Source organism: Carassius auratus, chromosome 46 (genome assembly GCF_003368295.1).
Source record: "Carassius auratus strain Wakin chromosome 46, ASM336829v1, whole genome shotgun sequence".
Lineage (NCBI taxonomy): Eukaryota > Metazoa > Chordata > Actinopteri > Cypriniformes > Cyprinidae > Carassius > Carassius auratus.
Genome location: NC_039288.1, coordinates 5,820,986 through 5,842,736, shown reverse-complemented (window position 1 = coordinate 5,842,736; position 21,751 = coordinate 5,820,986). Strand labels below are relative to the sequence as shown.

At 37.2% G+C, this 21,751-nt stretch overlaps 1 pseudogene; it reads right to left on the bottom strand.

The window, feature by feature from the left end:
- The window catches only part of LOC113063982 (uncharacterized), a 117,836-nt pseudogene extending 105,554 nt beyond the window's left edge, over window positions 1-12,282 (bottom strand).
- Between the last annotated feature and the right edge of the window lie 9,469 nt (window positions 12,283-21,751).

The window sequence follows — 21,751 nt, the reverse complement described above, 5'->3', positions numbered from 1 at the left end:
CATTTTCTCCTGATAACCCCAAAAATTACTTAAATTACACTTTCAGTTTTAATCGTACAGATGAGAGCAATACATCAATCGAATCTGTAAAGGGTCTATTTTTTGGATGCAAACATAATAACAACAAAACTTTGTGCACTTATAAAATAAAGATAACAAACAAGGTGTGCTGTCTGCAGCCTTGGTCTGCGCTGATCTTCATTTACAAACACGTCATTAAAATGAACTGTAACTCCATGAATACTCAACGAAGAGACATGAGAGATATATCTATAGAAAGCTTGACATGTCTACTTTTAAACTAAACAAGTGCTGCCGAACAAATATTCTGTGATAAAGTAATCCATATCAAAACAATGCGATGTCCTTTTTTCACGTCTCCCTTCATTATATCTAATGTGTATGGAAGGCCAAGAGGGTCAAATACACATGAATTTTAACGCATCAACAACACGTTAAATACGTGTATTTCATGCGTAGACAACACGTATTTAATATTATTTATTTATCGGCGCTGCACAACATGGTAAATTCATTTATATATTTTTTTAAGAGCTTCTTAATATACTATATTACTCCGATATTATATCCAATATTATTTAACGCGTTAAATACGTGTTGTTTACCCGTGAAAAATCAGCGCGTATTTAACGTGTATTTCACGTGCTAAATACACGTTAAATACACGTGAAATACACATGAAGTACTCGTTAAAAATCAGTTTGAACAGGTCAATGTCATTGGCTGCTGAGGACTTGGGTCAAACCACTTCTGTGAGCTTAGAGGGGTGTACCATTCATAGACAGGCAACCACCATTTAACATGCTATAGATCAGCTTATTCAGCCTTATTATTTAGTCCTTTTTCTTTTCTGTTTTGTTTAGCCTATAGAAATAATATATTTAAGTTTCAGTTTTATGAAATATTAATTTTTTAATAAATATTAATTAAAATTTTGTGGTGATAGTATAAAGTTTATAAAAGTTACAGTATTTTGTAATGAAACAGGACTTTTTGTTTAGCTCTTGACTCGCCGAAGTATACTACTGTATATATAGTGTCCCTTCTTTAATTTTTCAGTAATGTGTGATAACTTAAAATATGTTGTCAGTACTATTAAAATAAGATCAAATTGAATGGTATTTAGGAGATTATGGTTTTTGCATGACTTATTTCGCATCAGCTAGACAACCCTGTGGTAGCTGTTATCATAGCCTAGGCTTTTTATTAAAAAAAGAAAACAGCAAGGGACCATGGAAAAAGACTGTTGCAGGTGTATTTTTTTATGGTATTATTATTATTTTTGCAGCAGGGCAACTCAAGAATGTTCGGCACACAAGTACTGTGGCTCTTTTGCCCCATGGCCAAGATGGCCAAGCCAACATCAAAGTTAGTTCACTAACTTTTAATTCTAGTTATAGTTCTAATTCTAATGATGACATGAGTAATGATACATGGTGATATTATTAATACACATGCTTATTCTTTCTCTGTCTCTCTTTCCGCCTACAGATGGCTCAAAAAGGTGAATGATGTAGCAGCAAAGTGTGGGACTACTTCTAAAAATACTTTAACTTTAGTATTATAATTTATTTACAGTACACACACAGACTGTTAAAACCAGCTTCAACTGGAAGAAAGTAAAAGTTTTAAATGTTTAAAACCAGAATGTTTTTTGATAATTAAAAATTATATACTTTTGATGTGCAATTGTTTAGTCATTGAGACTGTAATCTAAGGCTTTTTTTTTTTTACATAATCCCTTCTGGAAAATGGTTTATACAGCACACATAGATAGAACAGGCAGATATTTTGCTATTGAATGTTGTGTACGTGCAGTTTATAGGAAATGGGTCTAATATCCAGATTATTTTTAAAATCAAAATATCGGCTTATAAGTCGGCTCTTTTCGAGTTAATATCGGTATTGGCCCCTAAAAATCCATATCGGTCGGGCTCTACAATAAATCACTACACTGAAGTTGCAAAACACCTAAATATAATTGATTTATGATGACAGGCACCGTTATTATACTGTGAATTCCCGGTCAATGTCTGTCATTGCAGTGATATGCTTTAACGGATCATCACATCAGTGCTGAGATAGTGAAACTAAAACCTACTTCTCTCACCATTCGGCCAACTTAACGTTATATTGTGAATAGATTATCAACACGAATGAATTCGCTCATGTCTGCTGCGGGTTTTTTTTGTGTTGTTCACATAGCTTTACTGAACAGCGTCCGTTCCGTTAGGGCTCTTAGTCAAAAAAATTGCGCATATTTGGAGAAATATTGCTTTATTCTAACATGATTGCAAAATAATTTATCATACAAATTCAGAATTACCATTATGCAATTTTGAAAAGCTGAAAGGGCATCAAGCGCGAGCTCTGACGCCCTGACGCTACGCAAGCTCCCCATTCCTAATTTAGTTATCTCCACGGCCGCGATCTCTCATTTGACTAATAACCCTATGCTAATAACGTAAATTGTCAATAATCTCACATTGCACGTTTCTGGATGACGCTGTCCTGTATACTTCCTAGTTTGTATCACCGTGATAAATAGTCAAACAAAAATTTTAGACATCAAAAATGAAAAAAAAAAACACTATAACAATATGGGATGTGTGTGATTTTAATGAAATTCTGGGTTGCAAATAAAATGCTAAATATAACACACACACACACACACACACATATATATATATATATATATATATATATATATATATATATATATACACGTGTGTGTGTATGTGTGTGCTTTTTTAGTTAATCCATTGATGTGCATTAGACTATTAATTGAGTAGTCACTTCTATTATTTTAGGCTATGTTTTAGTCATCAGAAAATAATTATGAGAGGTTAAGCTATTGCGCATTTCTAACATGTAAATTATTGATGCCAATACTTCTCTTTCCCTAAGCTGTTTAGCTGCAGTAAAATATCCATAGGCTTAATCATGAAGCATACTGTGGTCCCACTTTTAACTCTCTCTTTATCTTACCCTCATTGTAGATGCATTCACAGAAGAAGACAACATTTAGAAGTGCAGTGTGGGAGTACTACACTTAACCAACACCAGGGCAGGCAGTGTACAATACATGTAAAAATGTTGTCAGTATGGGTGGTACAGTGGCAAAAAGTGCCAATACTTCAAACCTGTGGTCCCATCTTAGAATTCATCACAATGACTTGTATAAATCTGCCCAATCAAACAAAGCTGAATCTGAGCAGGGAGCAACATCCACATGTCAGCCTACAATAGATGACATTTTTCAGAAACAAAAAAAATGGACAAATCTGGATGACAGATCAAAACAAATGGACAAACTGATCACAGAAATGATCATTTCTGACAACCAACCATTCACAATGGTCTCTGACATTGGCTTTAAGCGACTCATGGATGTGGCAGAACCACGATATGCACTAAAAAGTGACAAGTATTATCGCACTGAGAAGCCGCCAGAAATCTATGAAAAGGTTGTAAGCAAGATTAAAGCCCTAATCCAGCCAGAGAAGGCTGGATTCTCACTCTCCTTTACAACAGATTGCTGGTCAGGATCAACAGAGTCAATGATGAGCCTCACGTCATTTCATTGACAATGAATGGAACAGAAGGCAGGTTGTTTTAAATACGAGAGTGATGTACGGATATCATTCTGGGGAATACATCAGAGACACATTCCTGCACATGCTGGAGGAATGGGAAATTACCAAAGACCGTGTAGCTCTGGTCCCGCGTGACAATGGCGCAAACATGGTGAAGGGTTTGAGGTTTGCCGATATTTCGGACCTTAGCTGCACAGCACATACGTTGCAGCTGGTTGTGAACAATGGTTTGGCTAGCCAAAGAATTGTGATAGATGTGATTGCCTTGCTAAAGAAATGTGTCACTCATTTCCAACATTTCATCTTGGCCAAGCAGCATCTGAGAAACATCCAGAGGTTCCTTGGCCTACCAGAACACAACTTAATCCAGGCAGTCCCAACAAGTTGGAATTCAACACTCCACATGCTGCAAAGGGCATTTGAGCAAAAGTGTGCTCTTAAAGGGGGGTTAAAAAGCTTGTTTTCACTCAATATCCTGTTAATCTTGAGTACCTACAGAGTAGTACTGCATCCTTCATAACTCCAAAAAGTCTTTAGTTTTATTATATTTATAAGACAAAGATAGTCTGTACTGATTTTTCCCGAAAAAACACGAGCGCCTGGAGGCGTGACGTGTGGGCGGAGCTAAAGAATCACGAGCGTGAGTAGGCTTTTGCGTTGAGAGCGTCTGTGATATTACCGTGAGGAAAAAAACATCCAAAACAAACCATGGCTAACAGTCAGATTCAGCCGTATATTTATGATCCAGAATCAGATCCAGAGGCTGAAATTTAACAAGAGCAGCATCAGCAACGACGTCTCTATTTGGTATGTATTGAAATGTATATATTTGCTTAGTGGTTTTGGAAAATGACTAAGTTCCACTTTATGTCGTCTTTTTTTTTTTTAAGCTGTACATGTGGAAAGTGCAGTTTGATGACAACATTGCATGTTGTTTACTTGATGTGCTTACGTGCCAATAGCTAAGTTAACAACACAGAGATATTTGAAGCAGTTTTACTCACGTCTGCGGTTCCAACACACGATCGTGACCCTTTTTCATTGGAACTGCATTATCCTTAAGAAATAAACGATGTGCAAATCCGGCATCAAACTGGGCCTTGTTTGTAAAACAAGCATCTTCAAAATGCAGGGAACAAACACAAACACTTGCACAACTCCGTTGATGCTCTGTAAAAATAAACTCCATCCACTGGTCCCTTAAAGGGACAATAAGTAACTTTTTAGGTATTTTATTATCTAAAATCAATATTTTTATTCATAAATATGCCCTCAATGGTGTACAAATACCTATGCCAATGTTTAAACTAATCCTCGTAAATGAAGAATTTATTATCTTTTTATACACCAGACGGGTAGGTCGACGGAGGCTTCCATGTAGTTCCGCCATCTTGCAAAACTATAATAGCAGAGAGGGACTAAAAGTACTAAGCCAACGCGTTTCCACAACGCGTTTTCGGTCAGAGCCAGAAACGCAGGTGCAGAGCAGTGAGAGGCGCTTGAAACTGCACCGGCAAGTTTAAAAGTCTGGATTGCATTCTTATTATGGACCATACATATGCCGCGCCACAGGAGAAGAAAACATTGTCGCCAAAACAGTCAAAAATAGAACGTAAAAGGAAACGTGACCGTAGATTACAGAAAACAAGAGTTAATGTCGGGGAAGCTTTTTCTAGGTGGAAAGAGCTAATGCTGGATAAAGATTTCAAAAGAGACGCTGAAGTGGCCAGTTTTCTTCTCGACAGGTAAGTCAGTGTTACAATCTATATTACAATATTTTTTTTTATATCTAACAATGCACATTATTCAGAAAATATAACGAATAAAGAAGACATAACTACTAATTACAATATTTCATGTTTTCCACAGTCGGTAATTCATACTGTAACATTCGTTTGTTTATGGTCATGTTGCTGTTTGTTTGAAATAACACACCTGTTCACCTGAAGGAAAACACGACGAAGTGCTATTAGAAGACATCCCGTCAAAGCTTTTTGGTACATATCGCCTACCGTAGATGCAACGCGCATTTGAAAAAGCGAGGCGCTGGAGAGCAAAATTAGTTTGAATGCAAAATACTATTTTACCACTAGATGGGAGTAATTCCTACTTAGTGTCCCTTTAATGCTGTTTTTTTTTTTTTGGTAATCTGTGCAGGGTTGAAAACACACTTCTTTTGTGACAATTCGGTCTCTCGCTCTGATCAGTGAATGTTTCTGCTCTGATCAGTGAATGTCTCGGGAGCACGCGCTCTTCCGGGACCTAAGTGCCCTTAGGTCCCATATAAGGAAATTCCACTCCATCTAACGTCACACAGACCCATACTCGAAAAAAACTTTCCAAAACTTGTGACAAACCGGAAGAGGTATTTTTGGAATACCCCCTTTAATGTCTACTCTGGGGAACACGGCGGTTTTACATGTCCAACTGCCTACCAGTGGGACATTGTGTCCAATTTGATTGAAACACTCATCCCAATTGAGGAAGTGACACTAGAAGTGAGCTACAATGTGAATGTCCAAATTCAGGGTCTGCATCCTCCTTAGGATCCTTCCTACCCGGTTGAAGGAGGATGGGTCCTCCGACGACTGCAAAAACCGGAAGTCTGTGTTTGTGAATTTGGACAGCCTACCCTTCTTTCAGTTCCCTCCCTTAACCGTTGCTCATATCCCGTCGCCTAGCAACCGTGACAGCTGCTAAGAAAGACGCGGGTGAAGAGCTCATCATTCGCTCCCCGGAGCTTTATAAACACTTCTGTCTGCTCTTTTGTCCTTAGAAGCGTTAAAAACAGCTTCAATCACTAACAAATAAGCTGTGTGTAAGGGGATATTCACACAGGCAGTAAGGAAGAAGCTAGTTTACGAAAGTAAACTTTTTTTTTTTTTTACATATACACTTAAATGGAAAAAAAAAATGCTTAACGCTAAAACAAAATGCCTAACTAGAAAACCACTGAAAATATATATTTTTGAAAAGCCAGTTTTTAAAAAACATCGAAAATAATACTCCTCCCCCACTCCGCTACCACTCACTTCGTCCTGCCGAAAAGAATTATGGGATAGGTAGGACGCGAAAGGATCCATCACACCCATCCTTCCAATTCGGGGAAAAGGAGGACGCATTTGTGGGCCGCATTTGAAGGATCCTACGAATTTGGACAGCCTTCGTCGCGGCGCTGTGACGTTACATCCTTCAAATGCGTCCTCCGAAGGATGTAGACCCTGAATTTGGACACAGCTAATAACTCATCTGCATCCAGCATCATTCCCTGTGTGACAGTGCTCAAAATGCTACTTGAAGATAAAGGGCCATCAACAGCAATGTTAAGGAATTCATGTTTTTTTTCATTCAGATATGTAAATCAACATGTATAAATTGTTAGTAGTCAATTAATGGGGAGATAATCGAAATCGAATCGGTCTGAAAAAATGAATCGTTAGATTAATCGATGCATCGGAAAAATAATCGCTAGATTAATCGTTAAAAAAAAATAATCGTTTATCCCAGCCCTACCCAGCACTTTTTATGTTTGTTGTTATTATTAATATTAATGTTGTTATTATGAACAGTTCTCAGAATTAAACGTGTTAAAATAATTTAAAGAGAATCTTTGTCAGAGTTCTTTTTATTCTTAATTTTGACATTAATTTTCATTTTTACACTAGACACATATCGGTTCAAAATATCGGTTATCGGTCTCCTTGATCTGTAATAATCGGTATCGGCCCTGAAAAATGCATATCGGTCGATCCCTAGTAAAATGATCTAAAACGTATGGCGCACTCTCTTCATTTTATCAAATAATCATAATCACATCTATTCATTTTACAGTCCTGCTACTAGAATTTTATTCAGACTAAAACACCTTTAATTCGGGTGAGAAAGCTTTTTTTTCAAGTGGCTTTGCACATAATAATAATACCGCTGCAGACGCATATTGCAGTATTAAGGTTATTAATTGATCGTTAATTTAAACATCGATCGATCATAGAAATGATCAAATATTTATATCCTTAAATGCAAATGAGTTGGATGGAAACATGGCTATTGTCTGCATCAAACCATGCTTCCGAACAAATGTCATTGACCGTTCTGGGCAGCTCCAGGACAGCTGTCTCTCCGTGCACGCTGCTGTCTGTGAGTGGGGCGGAGTAACAGAGCCCTCAATCACACTGCATTGCCAACTTCTCCACTCCATTTACAAAGTGAAATTCTGTGACTACCTTTATCTCCCAGGACTGTTGTTGAATCTACCAAAAGTTTTGGCTTGGGGTCCTTCACATGCGCAGCAGCACTTTCCACTGCAACAATAACACGGGGCTGCCCGCCGACGTGCCTGACTTTAAATCGGCGCTACTAAACACGGATATTGGCCGATGCCGATATATAAAAAAAAATGACAAATATCGGCCCGATATATCGACCGAGTAATATATCGGTCGACCTCTAATTTCTTCTATGTTTTATTCTTAATAGTAAATTCCCTTTGTTTACCAAAAAGTTAAGTTTGCTTAATTTTCAATAATTTAAAGATAAATTAAAATAATGTTTTGTGTGTTTAATGTGCATCTCAGAAAATGCTTTATTTAAAAACCCAACTGAATGTCATTATGCACTTAATTCATCTGTCAACTTTATTGTCATTGTTCACAGCACAAATACAGACAGAGAAACAATGGGTAATAATTAAATGTTTATTTTTGATGTATGCATTGTATTCTATGCATTTAAAAAATACAAATAAATATTTTCTTAAAAAGGAAACTTATTTGTTCATTTTAAGAGACCCAGGATTCGTATTTTCTCTTGTATAATTAATATTGCACTTTAATTAAGCAAAAACGTGTATCGATTAATCGATGGAATTTTTGGTAGAATCCTTGATTACTAAAATATTCAATAGCTACAACCCTAAACTCTTGACCACAACATGGAGTGGAATATTTTAGCCGAATTATTTTCGTAACGATACAATAATGAGTTAAAAAAATACAGCATTTTAAAACATAATTCAAAATCTGGATATCATTCGACTCGACATGACTCACTGAATCTAAAGAGAACAGTTGTGTGATTTTTGGCCAAACCATTCAGAAGTTATCATTTTTTTCTTATCTCCTGACCACTAGTTGGCGCTTTTGCAAAACACTGCAGGTAGTTTCGGGTCATGGTTATTATAACACACACCAAGTTTGGTCTCAATATGCCAAACCGTTGTCGAGATATAGCCTCACCTGCATTTTGCGTGCTTTTTGTCAAATTTGTTCACGTGTCATTCGAGAAACGGTTCTTGACTCGTGAATGAGTCAGTCTGTTGTTCGTTATCTGGCTTGGCTCAGTGTTCATCTTCAGTTCTCTCTTCACAGCAGTTCAGTCAGTGTACTGTTTGAGTGCATGCATTACTCCGGGATATTGGTTTGTTTGAACTCATAGGGGGTGTCAGCCACATTAAAAAAGTTAACAGCTTAAGTCATTTGTGGATTAATGCGTATTAGAGATGCGAACCGTTTAAAACGATTCAGTTCGATTTGTTGAACTGAATGATTTGTTCGCGAACCAGATATCCAGACTGCTTTGTTTTGAACTCTCTCTCAAAACAGACACGGAAGAGAAGACAATGCTGAATAAAGCCGTAGTTTTTGCTATTTTTGGACCAAAATGTATTTTCAATGCTTCAAAAAATTCTAACTGACCCTCTGATGTCACATGGACTACTTTGATGATGATTTTATTTCCTTTCTGGACATGGACAGTATACCGTACACACAGCTTCAATGGAGTGACTGAGAGCTCTCGGACTAAATCTAAAATATCTTAAACTGTGTCCCAAAGATAAAAGGAGGTCTTACGGGTTTGAAACAACATGAGGGTGAGTTATTAATTACATAATGTTGCCATCTGGGTGAACTAACCCTTTAATATGTTCACAGCGAAAAGTCTCTAAAGTGCCTTTCCATTTGAAAGCAGGTGATGGACATTTACCGCTAATCACAGAACCGGCTTTACTAACGAGACACACATGACTATTGCATGCGATTAATCGTGCAGCCTTAATATGCGACTAAATTTTACTCTGGGCGACTAAATGATGTCTATCATTAGCCATTCGCTAATAAATTCTTAGATATTACTCACCAGTGTGTGTGTTCGAGGCTATTATAAGATTAGCACATTTTCACTCGCTGAACACTGACTGAGCGCATCAGAGTTTCACTCTCCATCAAGGGATCGGTTCTTTTTCAGTTCATCTCAATGGACGCACAGCACACCTGTATTTGACGCTCTGTAAACTCTAAACTGTGTGAAGGCGCACAACTCGCCGTTGCTTTGCTGATAGTGCTGTTTCCCACACATGCAAAGAGAGAGAGCGAGAGTCTTATCACGCTGAATCGACGCGCTACATGTAAACTATATTCTTTGTTGTATTTTCCTGTCAAAACAATGAAGTTCATTTAGAATTATTTGGCTATTTGGAACAAGCAGAAAAAAAGCCGGTTTCTCCAGTAGTGGGCGGAGCTTGCAATTTCATTGGCTGGCGCTGTCTATTACCATCCCTGGTTTGATTTCAGCAAATCAGCAGACAACGTGATTAATATTCATGAACTCAGCAACTCAGTAGTGCATTGTATATTGTTAATATGGTAGTAGAATTAGTATTAGTATTATCTTTTAATAATGCTTTAATATGATCTATTACTATACAAAAAAAAATTTCTTTTTACAGAAACCCTGAATGACCATCAATATCTTAAGCATTACCACCAGTCTTAAGTTCAGTTAAAATTAGAAATATGCATTCATACATGGTTACCAGGTTTTAATCACTAAAGCTATATATCATAATATAATGCTTGACTGACTTTTTAAGAAGCTGTGACATTTTACAGAGATAAGCTGATTGGAATCATGTGTGTGTGTGTGTGTGTGTGTGTAAAATAGTATATCAGTCTGGCGAGTAAACTGAAAAAAAAAATTACTAGCCAATGTCGATTATATTGCCAAAGGTGTGCGTAGAGGGTTGAGGAACAATTTATGTTTTAAAATATACTTAAAAATAAGCTACTTACAGCTTCTGGAGTTTTTTATTGTGAGAAAATGTAACTTCCGCATTTCAAAATCGCCAAAACCACAAGTGATGTAATGGGAGGGACAGTTCCGATGCTGAGGATGGTTTATCTGTGTGGTGTAATAGAGACCCAGATTTTACCAGCACCATCATGGCTGCAGTTTCAGCAACTGAATAGAAAACACTTATATCATACAACTCTGTAGTGGTAACAGTTCTGTTGTGAGTTTATTTTTGGGCTATGGTCTTAAACTTTTGATCAGCTGATGAACAGCCTGTTTGACTTTAAATGCAGTTTTCAATAAATTGCCTACTCTCTATTTTTTGTCTCTTGCTCCTGTTTCTTCTATTGGCATTTTGAAGCAGCACTTACAACCCGGTTATGATCCACTAGTGCGAAATGTGTAAAATTTGCAAGCATCCCCTGGTCTTAAGATTTTGTTCAGGAGTGTATTCATCCTGCCACCTAAAGGCTGGTGGGAAATGATAATTAAAATTGAATAACTGTCTGAATTTAAATAAATCTGAAATAAACTGAATATCTCTTCAGAATTATAAATATAATAATGGTTAATAATGGCTTGATGGTAAAATAAAATTTAAATAAAAATAATAGATGGAAAATATATAGTGGGGTGCCTGACAAGGGAATCGTTAAGGGTTTTTTTTTTTTTTTTTACCCTTGCTTTACTTACTTTAATCAACAATGCTTTCTCCTCCTATGCAATCTAGTTTCAGAGATTTATCCCATTTCACTATCCTACTGTTTACTATGACCATGTATGACTAGAAAAACTTTTAAGGGGGAAAGTTGTGTATACTTCCTAGTTCTAAAACGACTTTCGTTTGAAATTGTCATCATCATATTCCGTAAATCCGCATATGACTTTAAACTGTCTGATACAGTCTCAAAAGGGAGCTTTTGAGTCATAGTCTTTGGAGTCATTTGAACAATTATCACAAAACACCTCCTAGCTGTGGCATGCCACTGCAAACAACCGGTAGATTTAACGTTACCAGACATTGTCTACGACTGAAATACAGCCCATGTCTCATGCTCGCCAGATATTTGTTGGACCATATGAGCAATATTGTTATTCCTAGTCTATATTTCACGCATGCGTATTTCTATAGCGTCTGAGGACAAACGGACTATAGGAAACAGCGGAAATGAACTCAAACCTACAGAGGCAGTAGGTGTCGAAGCAAAAGATGCGAGTCACTTACCGAAACGCACGGACTGGGTGTTGCGCTTGGAGTAGGCGACCGCTGCACAGTTACCAACGCCATTCAGGCTCCGGTAAACGGATACCTTAGAGAAACTGGCGGTGGCGAGACAGACATAATTGTGTCAGGGGACATCAGCCGCAGCTCGTCATTGCTCTGTCGCGCTTCCTCTCTGTGACTGCTCTGCGCATGCGCCGGAACCGCCAGCTGTCAAGATTCAGTGGCCTCAAGCCATAGTTAACCATGTACTGAAGAAGCATGTGAAATTTTGAGTTAAATGCCATAAAAAATAAAAAGGAATGGGGTTCTATTAATAATTTAGGCTATTAAAACATACACACACACACACAACGTATAAATAAATAAAATGAATAAACGAATCTAAAAATACTGGTGTGCATTGCCTTTAATTATATCGTTCTGTATTAATGCCTTGCTTACTGACACACACACATATCGGAAATCTTGCAGTTCACAAATCCAGAAAATAAACTTGTCAACGCTGCCCCACGACTTTTATTAAATACAGTTTAAATACTGAATCGCTACATTATATTTTCCAGCGACGAGAGGATACAATCACTGTTTTTAAGTAAACTCACTCTAAAAAGATAAACGCACAGACGCAGATACACACGACAGCTCCTACGAATCTACAGTAGGCTACAGTATATTGCTTTCTTTAGGTCCACTGTAATAAAACACAATCTCTTATATGATAGACTTCAGTTGGGGAGAGCTTGCAGAAGGAGGCAGTCAAAAAGAAGATGATGAAGCAGGTAAAGATGGAAGATATACCAAGAACAGTTGAATAATTATGTAATTTATAGTGTTGAAAACACTTTTTTTTTTAATTCAGACCCGTCTTGAGATGCAAAAGGCACTTGTGACCGCAGTAAGAATATTTCATCAAGCACGGTGAGTAATGGCTTCTCCTACAATTGTTATTTGCACCTCTTGCCACATGTACAGTTTATCTATCTCTGTCGCTGATGAGGGATTCACATGTGATAAATGCAGGGAAATAGTTAGGCTGACAGAGAAGATTTCAGAATTAGAGACACGCATCCAAACTTTAATTGAGGACAGTAAGAATGTTAGGGCTCTAGATATGGCTTTGGATGCGTCTAGCTCAGGGATTCCTGTACATTGTCCGGTTCCAGCAGAGCCCCTGCAGCAGGGCAACTGGGTGACGGTGAGGCAGCGTAGTCGTGGGTCAAAACACCGCTCTTCTGTTCCGATCAAAACATTAAACAGGTTCTCCCCACTCAGTGATGCACCCACTGAGAAACCTGATGAAAGTGCTCTAGTTATTGGTGATTCTATTGTACGGAACGTGAATATAGAGACACCAGCCACCAAAGTCAAATGTTTACCGGGAGCCAGAGCGCCTGACATCTTGGCAAATTTAAAAGTGCTGGCTAATGCTAAGCGTAAATACAGTAAGATTGTTATTCATGCCGGCGCTAATGATGTTCGACTTCGCCAGTCGGAGATCACTAAAAATAACTTTAAAGAGGTGTGTGAACTTGCAAGCACGATGTCAGACACTGTAATATGCTCTGGTCCCCTCCCTGCTTACCGTGGTGACGAGATGCATAGCAGATTGTCATCACTCAATGGCTGGATGTCTAAGTGGTGCCCACAGGATAACATAGGTTTCATAGACAATTGGACGAGCTTTTGGGGCAGACCTGACCTGTTTAAAAGAGATGGTCTTTACTAAAGAGTTTGGTGATTTTACATCCGAGTTAGTTCTGGCTGCAGATAAAGTCTTAATAGTTGGTGATTTTAATATCCATGTCGATAATGAAAAAGATGCATTGGGATCAGCATTTATAGACATTCTGAACTCTATTGGTGTTAGACAACATGTTTCAGGACCTACTCATTGTCGAAATCTTTTTCTTATTATTATTTTTCTGACAAAAATTCTAAACGCTACTCCTCCTAGGGCTTTAAAGCCACAAGCCCCAAACTCGGCAGACACCTGTGGGATAGAGCAGTGGTGTGTGCTATATCTTTTCAGAGTGATCAGACTTAAAGGGGGGGTGAAATGCTCGTTTTCACTCAATATCCTGTTAATCTTGAGTACCTATAGAGTAGTACTGCATTCTTCATAACTCGAAAAAGTCTTTAGTTTTATTATATTCATAAGAGAAAGATAGTCTGTACCGATTTTTCCCGGAAAAACACGACCGGCTGGAGGCGTGACATGTGGGCGGAGCTAAAGAATCACAAGCGCGAGTAAGCTTTTGCGTTGAGAGCGTTTGGAAGCTGTGACCGTGAGGACAAAACCAACCAAAACAAACCATGGCTAACAGTCAGATTCAGTGTATATTTATGATCCAGAATCAGATCCAGAGGCTGAAATTTAACAAGAGCAGCATCAGCAACGAAGTCTCTATGTGGTATGTACTGAAACTGTATATATTTGCTTAGCGTTTTGGAGTTCCACTTTGAAAGTGTGGAAAGTGTGGAAAGTGCAGTTTGATGACAACATCGCATGTTGTTTACTTGATGTGCTTATGCGCCGATAGCTAAGTTAACAACACAGAGATATTTGAAGCAGTTTTACCCACCGCATGCGGTTCCAACACACGATCGTGACCCTTTTTCTTTGGCCTTGTTTGTAAAACAAGCATCTTCGAAATCCAGGGGAACAAACACAAACACTTGCACAACTCCGTTGATGCTCTGTAAAAATAAACTCCATCCACTGGTCCCTTAATGCTGTTTCTCTTTTGGTAATCTGTGCAGGGTTGCCTTGCCCTGGCAACCAAAAACAAACTCCTTTTGTGACATTTCGCGACGCTCTCGCTCTGATCAGTGAATGCCTGTTGTGCTCTCAGTGCTCTGCTTTACGGGAGCACGCACTCTTCCGGCAGACGTGCCCTCAGGACCCATATAAGGAAATTCCACTCCATCTAACGTCACACAGAGCCATACTCGAAAAAAACTTTCCGAAACTTGTGACAAACGCTTGGTAAACAAACTACAGCTAGTCCAAAATGCAGCAGCAAGAGTTCTTACTAGAACCAGGAAGTATGACCATATTAGCCCGGTCCTGTCCACACTGCACTGGCTCCCTATCAAACATCGTATAGATTTTAAAATATTGCTTATTACTTATAAAGCCCTGAATGGTTTAGCACCTCAGTATTTGAATGAGCTCCTTTAACATTATACTCCTCTACGTCCGCTACGTTCTCAAAACTCAGGCAATTTGATAATACCTAGAATATCAAAATCAACTGCGGCCGGCAGATCCTTTTCCTATTTGGCGCCTAAACTCTGGAATAACCTACCTAACATTGTTCGGGAGGCAGACACACTCTTGCAGTTTAAATCTAGATTAAAGACCCATCTCTTTAACCTGGCATACACATAACATACTAATATGCTTTTAATATCCAAATCCGTTAAAGGATTTTTAGGCTGCATTAATTAGGTAAACCGTAACCGGAAACACTTGACATAACACCGTACTTTCTACATCATTAGAAGAATGGCATCTATGCTAATATTTGTCTGTTTCTCTCTTGTTCCGAGGTCACCGTGGCCACGAGATCCAGTCTGTGTCCAGATCAGAGGGTCACTGCAGTCACCCGGATCCAGTACGTATCCAGACCAGATGGTGGATCAGCACCTAGAAAGGACCTCTACTGCCCTGAAAGACAGCGGAGACCAGGACAACTAGAGCCCCAGATACAGATCCCCTGTAAAGACCTTGTCTCAGAGGAGCACCAGGACAAGACCACAGGAAACAGATGATTCTTCTGCACAATCTGACTTTGCTGCAGCCTGGAATTGAACTACTGGTTTTCGTCTGGTCAGAGGAGAACTGACCCCCCAACTGAGCCTGGTTTCTCCCAAGGTTTTTTTCTCCATTCTGTCACCGATGGAGTTTCGGTTCCTTGCCGCTGTCGCCTCTGGCTTGCTTAGTTGGGGTCACTTCATCTACAGCGATATCATTGACTTGATTGCAAATAAAAACAAACACTATTTCAACTGAACAGAGATGACATAACTGAATTCAATGATGAACTGCCTTTAACTATCATTTTGCATTATTGAGACACTGTTTTCCAAATGAATGTTGTTCAGTGCTTTGACGCAATGTATTTTGTTTAAAGCACTATATAAATAAAGGTGATTGATTGATTGATTGACAAACCGGAAGGAGTATTTTTGGAACAGAAATACTCCTTCAAACGTACAACTTAATTTTTGAAACTTTGTCCATGTTTAGCATGGGAATCCAACTCTTTAACAGTGTAAAAAACTCAGTATGCATGAAATAGCATTTCACCCCCCCTTTAAAGTTTTTTTTTTTAATACATTTTTAAATGTCAAAATACATTACCCATAGACTTACATTATCTGAGAAAAATTGCGCCCCTAGTTGCAATACCCGATCTAAGGTTTACTTTCACTTTTAAATCGGTCAGAAATTCCATAAATAATACAATTTCCCTCAAACTGACAAGCTAAACCAACATATCTGATTAGTACAGGGGTAAGGGCTCATTAATAATTTATTTCTGGGTAGAGAGCAGTCAGAAAGACGAGAGAAGAATCGCTGCTTCTCAGCTCAGCCATTGTCTACATGGAGCTCACAACGAGCAAATTTATTCTTATTTAAGACCTTTCATAATTAAATTATATCGGCGATTGCACGCAATCTACCCGTTAGAACACACCAAGAGCTAAATTTAGATGTTTTTGAACTGTTTAAAGTAATAACATGATATATTCGCGGGAGCCGAGCTCGCGATGTATTTCTCTGAACACTTGAAGTCCCACAATCCACCCATTAGAACACAATAACAGCAAAATCCAGGGGTTGAGCCGTGTATGTGTGCAAAATGCAATATTTTACATCGCGAAGGAAAAAAAAAGTCACGTTTCAGGGCGAGATCGGACAAATAAATAGGCTACACATTTCATTCACACTGACAAGCTAAACAAACATATGTTATTATTACCGGATCGGATCTCATTAATAAACTAGAATTAAAAGTTAGTGAACTAACTTTGATGTTGGCTTGGCCATCTTGGCCATGGGGCAAAAGAGCCACAGTACTTGTGTGCCCAACATTCTTGAGTTGTCCCGCTGCAAAAAAAAAAAAAAAAAAATACCATAAAAAAATACACCTGCAACAGTGTTTTTCCATGGTCCCTTGCTGTTTTCTTTTTTAATAAAAAGCCTAGGCTATGACAGAGTTGTCTAGCTGAATCCGAAATAAGTCATGCAAAAACCATAATCTCCTAAATACCATTCAATTTAATCTTATTTTAATAGTACTGACAACATATTTTAAGTTATCACACATTACTGAAAAATTAAAGAAGGGACACTATATATAGTATACTTCGGCGAGTCAAGAGCTAAACAAAAAGTCCTGTTTCATTACAAAATACTGTAACTTTTATAAACTTTATACTATCACCACAAAATTTTTATTAATATTTATTATAAAATAAATATTTCATAAAACTGAAACTTAAATATATTATTTATATAGGCAATACAAAACAGAAAAGACTAAATAATAAGGCTGAATAAGCTGATCTATAGCATGTTAAACGGTGGTTGCTTGTCTATGAATGGTACACCCCTCTAAGCTCACAGAAGTGGTTTGACCCAAGTCCTCAGCAGCCAATGACATTGACCTCTTCAAACTGATTTTTAATGTGTACTTCACGTGTATTTCACGTGTATTTAACGTTAAATACGCGCTGATTTTTCATGAGTAAACAACACGTATTTAACATTAAATAATATTGTATATAATATCGGAGTAATATAGTATCACCACAAAATTTTAATTAATATTTATTATAAAATAAATATTTCATAAAACTGAAACTTAAATATATTATTTATATAGGCAATACAAAACAGAAAAGACTAAATAATAAGGCTGAATAAGCTGATCTATAGCATGTTAAATGGTGGTTGCTTGTCTATGAATGGTACACCCCTCTAAGCTCACAGAAGTGGTTTGACCCAAGTCCTCAGCAGCCAATGACATTGACCTCTTCAAACTGATTTTTAACGTGTACTTTTTATTTTTCACGAGTAAACAACACATATTTAACGCATTAAATAGTATTGTATATAATATCGGAGTAATATAGTATTTTAAGAAGCTCTTAAAAAAATATATAAATGACTTTACCATGTTGTGCAGCGCCGATAAATAAATAATATTAAATACATGTTGTCTACGCATGAAATACACGTATTAAACGTGTTGTTGACGCGTTAAAATTCACGTGTATTTGACCCTCTTGGCCTTCCATAAACATTAGATATAATGAAGGGAGATGTGAAAAAAGGACATCGCATTGTTTTGATATGGATTACTTTATCACAGAATATTTGTTCGGGAGCACTTGTTTAGTTTAAAAGAAGACATGTCAAGCTTTCTATAGATATATCGCTCATGTCTCTTCGTTGAGTATTCATGGAGTTACAGTTCATTTTAATGACGTGTTTGTAAATAAAGATCCGCGCAGACCAAGGCTGCAGAAAGCACACCTTGTTTTTTAATTTTATTTTATAAGTTGCCAAAGTTTTGTTGTTATTATGTTTGTATCCAAAAAAAGTAGACCCTTTACAGAGACACGTTAAAATTCACGTGTATTTGACCCTCTTGGCCTTCCATACACATTAGACGTGAAAAAAGGAGATCGCGTTGTTTTGATATGGATTACTTTATCACAGAATATTTGTTCGGCAGCACTTGTTTGCTTTAAAAGTAGACATGTCAAGCTTTCTATAGATATATCTCTCATGTCTCTCATGTTCATTTTAATGACGTCTTTGTAAATGAAGATCAGCGCAGACCAAGGCTGCAGACAGCACACCTTGTTTGTTATCTTTATTTTATAAGTGCACAAAGTTTTGTTGTTATTATGTTTGTATCCAAAAAAAAAAAAGTAGACCCTTTACAGATTCGATTGATGTATTGCTCTTATCTGTACGATTAAAACTGAAAGTGTAATTTAAGTAATTTTCGGGGTTATCAGGAGAAAATGACTCAAAACGCGTAGGCTATATGCGTTAATCGACTCCAGAGTTAAAAGGCTGTCATGACTTTTTTTCCTTCCAGTATTCATAAGCTGTATCACGCTGTCAAATTATTTTTCATTTTGCACACATAAACAGCTCAAAAACACCTTAATTCTGCTCTTGTTGGGTTCTAATGGGTGGATTAGTGCAATTCGCTGTGATATTATTTTTGGAAGCTCTTAAAAAATGCTGATGAAGCGCTCATTTCTCTCTCGTCTTTCTCTCTGTTCTTTGGACAGAGACATAATTTATAAATGAGATCTGACCCGGTAATAATAACATATGTTGGTTTAGCTTGTCAGTGTGAATGAAATGTGTAGCCTATTTATTTGTCCGATCTCGCTCCGAAACGCGGCTGTCATGTGGACTTCAAGTGTTCAGAGAAATACATTGCGAGCTCGCGGACATTTGGCTGCCGCGAATATATCATGTTATTACTTTAAACAGTTCAGAAACATCTGAATTTAGCTCTTGGTGTGTTCTAACGGGTAGATTGCGTGCAATCGCCATTTTAAAAGGTCTTAAATAAGAGTGAATTAGCTCGTTGTGAGCTCCGTGGAGACACTCCCTGCTAACAACATGCAACTGCAACGTAATCTGGTGACAAAAGTTTTGTCGTGGCGACGTGGCAACCGGAAAAGTGAAAGGTGCGTATATCGCAAGCCGTTTTAGCATTTAAAACGTTGTTTTGACTATCCATAAATATAATTTCGGATAGTCACATTTGTGAATCGAATAGTCATAATTATAATTCGACTAGTCACAATGACAATTAGAGATATCTGCAATTATAATTGCACTAGTAAGAAATCGGATTAGAGATATCTCTAAATATTTATGACTAGTCAAAACTACATTTAAGATATCTGTAATTACTTTATAGATATCTTCAATAGACGCGTCATACATCCGCAAATGTAATTAGAGATATCTCTTATTCAATTTCGACTAGTCACAATTATAGTTTAAGATATCTGAAATGATAGTCGAAATGCTGTTGTGTGATGTCAGAATAAATTTACTCAGCACCTCCCCGCCTACTCTGCTAACCGCTAACAACATAATAAAAGTCTGCTTTTGTTGTCACGGAGAGAAAAGCTAATGGATGAGGTGCTTCAAGGATTATTAAATAAATCTGGATGTAGCCTTGTGTGGTAAAAGGTTTCCCCAGTGCATGTGTATGTATAGCGCTGTGTTTTAATTGAATCATTTTGCCAAATAGACCAAATGCAGTGTAATGTTCAATAAAGGCAGAAAATCACAAACTGCTCGTCTGAATTTATTTATTATATATTTAGACAATAAAAAACAATGTTTATTTTTTATTAAAGAAAGGTAGGCCGGTACCTTTAAAAAAAATAAAGAAAGGCCTAATTTGCAGCTTTTATCTTACCATTCATTCTGAATTTCTCCCAGAATTGCAAGATTTAATAACTGTGAGATAAAAAAGTTGCTATTTCTTTATTAATTTCTTTTTTAATTAATTTATTTATTTAGTGGTGGAAACGAGCTTCCATAAATAGCCAACAAGGTGGGAGTATTGTATTAAAGCGAGAAATCCATGATTATTATATTCTGCTCTGTTCAGTGATGAGCACCAATGTATTCTTTTAGGCAGGGGCTATTTGCATTAGGTGTAAATAGCATATTTTCTTAGCAACAAATGCTATTTACACTAAGTGCAAATAGCAATGGATTAAATTTACACTGTGTTAAAATAGCTAGATTTGATGCTATTTATACTACTTATTTGAAATAGTGGCAATTATCTGCACCTCAGTATTGTAGTACATTATAAAACAGTACGCAATAATAACTTTTTAATTTGAATTTTAATTCAAATTTTAAATGGATGCCACCTTACTTGGACAATAAAGCCCTCCCTACACCTACCCTAACCCTACCCAATAATTATTTTCAACTTTTTATTTATTTCCTTAATTTTTATAGAAAATAAATGCCTTTCCGATACAATATGGATTTGAAAAAGGAGAAAAAATGTTTGACAAAAGGCGGATGCGAATTCAGGTCGATCGCGTCAAAAGGCACACATTTTAACCACTAATCCACAGCAGCTGATGTTAGAGTATCGTCGTTTATCAGTGTTAACTATCCCAATCACATGGTGGGCGATAATGTAATTGATCTCTGACAAGGCAGGCTTGCAGTGTAAATAGACACTGATTCTTTTAACATTATATCAAATGTTGCAACAGCTTACATGAGGCTTATGCATGTGTTCGTTTGTAAATGAAGACTAACAAAATTTAATCCACAGCGTCTCAACATTACGATAAAAAAAACAGGACAAAAGCCTATTTAAGTCCTCTCTGTATAGCCTACCACTTTTACACATGCTACAGCTACATTTTTATTTCCATACTTTTGAATTACTTCTGTATAAAACAGTTTAAAATCAAGCAAAGACGCGGGACTTTTATTATATAACTCTTAGACAAAACTGTGAATGACAACAGTTTCAAAGCTAGGATTGGTTAAATAAAATGTTTAAGGCGGGGCTCAACAAATGTGTATTTGCATGCACATTGTAGATATCTATAAAGGTATTTTGACTAGTCAAATTGTTAATTCCAGATATCTACATTGCAATTATGCCTAGTCACGAAGCTAAATGCAGATATCTCCAAATATAGTTCTTCCTAGTCAAAAATCTGATTGGGATATCCATAATTAAATTGCAGATATCTTTAAATGAGTTTTGACTAGTCATAATTCCAATTCAAGATATCTTTAAATATG